General features: G+C 42.3%; 1 pseudogene; it reads left to right on the forward strand.

Annotated features, from left to right (window-relative positions):
• The first annotated feature begins 984 nt into the window (after positions 1–984).
• LOC115302351 lies at positions 985–1849 on the forward strand (annotated as a pseudogene).
• The last annotated feature ends 1871 nt before the right edge of the window (positions 1850–3720 follow it).

Raw genomic sequence — 3720 nt, forward strand, 5'->3', positions numbered from 1 at the left:
AAAACTTTCTTGACTACTGCCAGGTGAAAAAAACCCAAAAAACCAAAAACATATAGAGTACCAAAATATGGTCCAGTATAGCGTTATTTCTATGATGTCAATTTCCTCCAATTAATCTATAAAGGTATAAATCTATAAATATAATTTGGCATGCCACAAATATAATTAAATTCCCAATGGAATTTGACATAATAATTCTAAAGATAAAATGAAAAAAGAAGTGTGTGAGAATAGTGAGGAAAGTTTATAAAAGAGAAATGAGTGGCGTTTTTTCCTACTAGATGTTCAAATTCATTACAAAATTCTAATAATGAAAACAGTTTGATACTAAAGCAGCACTTGGCAGATTTTAAAATATTTTTTAATGTTTATTTATTTTTGAGAGAAAGAGGTAGACTGTGAGCTCGGGAGGGGCAGAGAGAGAAGGAGACACAGAATCTGGAGCAGGCTCCAGGCTCGGAGCTAGCTGTCAGCACAGAGCCTGACGCGGGCTTGAATCCATGAGTGAGGAGATTATGACCTGAGCTGAAACAAGATGCTTAACCGACTGAGCCACCCAGGTGCCCCAGAGATGGCAGGCAGATTTCATATAACATACTGAAAAGGCCAAAATCAGACTTTTAGTTTGATTTGAATTCAGTGGAAAGGCAAACAATTGTTCAGTATATACTATTGGCACATTAAAAGAAAATTAAAGTCAGACCTCTCTGCACCACATCATTTACCAAAACCTTCCTCAGATGGATTAAATTTTTTAATGTAGTGACATAAACACGAAGATACTAGACTAAAATACATGTGACTCTTCCTGTAACCTTGGGGTGAGGATGGGCCTTCCCAGTGGCACAACATACCAAGTCCAAGTGGGAAAGACCAGTGGATTTGACCACATAACAATGCAATAACTGTTGTTCATTCCAGGTGTCCTCACGAGGGTGACATGGTCTTTAAACCCTGTGTGACAGTTCCTGACGAACCACTGTGATGCCCAGGGAAGACAGAGTAACCTGGAAGTCCAATTACTTCCTTAAGATAATCCAACTTAAGATCATCCAAAATGCTTCACTGTGAGAGCGGACAGTGTGGACTGCAAGTGAGGCAGCAGCTCTGCAAATCCTTCCACGGCAGGCTCAGTGCTGATGGGCAAGGACACCATCACATGAAGGCCATCCAAGGGCATCTGGAGAGCAACCCGGCTCTGGAGAAACTGTTGCCTCATATCTGGGGGAAATGTGGGTTTTGCATCACCAATGAGGACCTTGCTGAGATCAGGACATTCTGCTGGCCAATAAGGTGCCAGCTGCCACCCAGGCTGGTGCCATGGCCCAAGAAGACCTCCTTCTTCCAGGCTTTAGGCATCACCACTAAAATCTCCTAGGGCACCACTAAAATCCTGAGTGATGTGCAGCGATTAAGACTGAACACAAAGTGGGAGCCAGCAGAGCCACACTACTGAACATGCTGGACATCTCCCCCTTCTCCTTTGGGGGGATCAATCATCCAGCAGGTTTTTGATAATGGCCACCCTGAAGTGCTTGATATCACAGAGGAAACTCTGCCTTCCCGCTTCCTGGAAGGTGTCCTCAGTGTTGCATCAGCGCTCCATCCTATCATCAGTGGGTACAGATGGGGCCTGGCTTTGTCTCTGGAGACTGATTATACCTTCCCACTCGCTGAAAAGGTTGAGGCCTTCTTGGCTGATCCATCTGCATTTGTGACTGCTGCCCCTGTGGCCATGCCCCAGCCAAAGTTTAAGCAACAGAAGAGTAAGAAGAATCCGCCGAAGATTTGGGATTTGGTCTCTTTGATTACCCAAAGCAACCAATACTTAAGCGAACCTTACTTGTGAAACAAGGAAAAAAAGGTTTACTTCTCTTACCAAAAAAATGCAATGACTGTTTATTATTTATGACAAGCGGGATGGTACCTTTACAAAAGAAAGCCTTAATGTATTGATGACTTAAGTAACTAAGTCATTCTTCAAAACCAGAATGATAACAGAAAAATGGGCGGCAAAGAAGAAAAAACCATGATCGATTACACATGGAAAAATTATCATCTCACTACAAACTCAGTAGCTTAAAATAACACCCATTTATTATATCCCTGTTTCTGTAAGTCAGAATTCTGGGTGTGGTTGAACTAGGTTCTCTGCTTAGGGTCTTACAAGGCTGAAATGAAGATGTTGGCTGGGCTGCGCTCTCATATGGGGCCGGAGTAGGGAAGGACACGCTTCCAGGCTCCCAGACTGAGGGTAGGATTCATTTACTTGCAATTTTATTTCATGACAGCTTGCTTCTTCAAAGTCAGTAACAGCAGCAAGGCGGAGAGAGAGAGTGAGCGAGAGAGCAAGAGAGTGAGATAGACAGAGAGAGAAAGAGACTGTTGAGTTGAGTCTCCAACTTTAGACAGCCCTTTTAAACTCCTTCAGTTCACCTAAGTGAGTCAGGCCCACCTACTTTTGATGAACACAAAATCAGCCGATTAGAGCTTCACTTACATCTGCAAAATCCTTTTACTTTTGCTATATTTGTTAGGAACAAATTATAGCAATTCAAGGGGAGGGGTTTATACATGGTGTGGTGTACCCAGATCATTAATAATGAATGAAAAGCAATCTAAAGCATCATGGATGGTTATTTTGGGCCTCTCACACTGGCAAAGATATAAAAAAACCAAAAAACTAAAAATTCCCAGTGTCGGCAAAGTGTGAGAAAACTGGCCCTATCATGACCCATTGGAGGGAGTGTTAAGGGCTACAACATTCTGAAAAGGCACAACAATATGAAATGCAGTTTGGCAAAACTTATCAAAGCTTAAAACTTTGTGGTCTCTTTGACCCAGCAAGCCTTCTGCTAGAACTATTCATGGAAATACTTATGGATAATGTACACAAAGATTTAATCTTGAGGTTGTAGACTGCAGCTTTATTTATAATACCTAAAAAATGTTTTTAAAGGAAAGAGGGATAAAAATGAACAAAGTAAAAGACTGGTTAAATAAATTGTGGTAAATCTACATAATGGAAGTGAGCTGAATCACACTCTGTTGTATAGTTTGAGCTCCAGTGCCAGGTACCGCTGGTCGGAAGCCAGGCTCTACCACTCAGTGGCTCTGTACGATGGGAATGTATTGTCACCTGCCTGAGCCTCTGTTACAAGGATGGAATAACAGTACCCACCTTAGGGCGACTGGGTAGCTTAGTCAATTAAGCATCTGACTCTTGATCTCAACTCGGGCCTTGATCTCAGGGTCATAAGTTTGAGCTCTGCATGAGGCTCTGTGCTGAGCCTAATTCATGAAATATTTTTTAAATGTTTTATTTATTTTTGATACAGAGAGAGACAGAGCATGAGAGGGGGAGGGGCAGAGAGAGAGGAGACACAGAACCGGAAGCAGGCTCCAGGCTCTGAGCTAACTGTCAGCATAGAGCCTGACTCAGGGCTTGAACTCACGAACGTGAGATCTGACCTGAGCCGAAGTCAGAGGCTTAACCAACTGAGCCACCCAGGCACCCCTGAAATATATTTTTTTAAATAACAGTACCCATATCACAAGGCTATTGTGAGGATTAAATGGCTCACAAATGTCACTGTTGTACCAAGTCAGCACTTAATTGTGTGTGGGGGGGGGGGATGAAGTATGGTGAAATCACTAAACAGCTTATACAAAATAACTCCATTTTTGTTTAAAAAAATTCACTGATACACTTAGCAAACA

The sequence above is a fragment of the Suricata suricatta genome, chromosome 9, assembly GCF_006229205.1.
Source record: "Suricata suricatta isolate VVHF042 chromosome 9, meerkat_22Aug2017_6uvM2_HiC, whole genome shotgun sequence".
NCBI lineage: Eukaryota > Metazoa > Chordata > Mammalia > Carnivora > Herpestidae > Suricata > Suricata suricatta.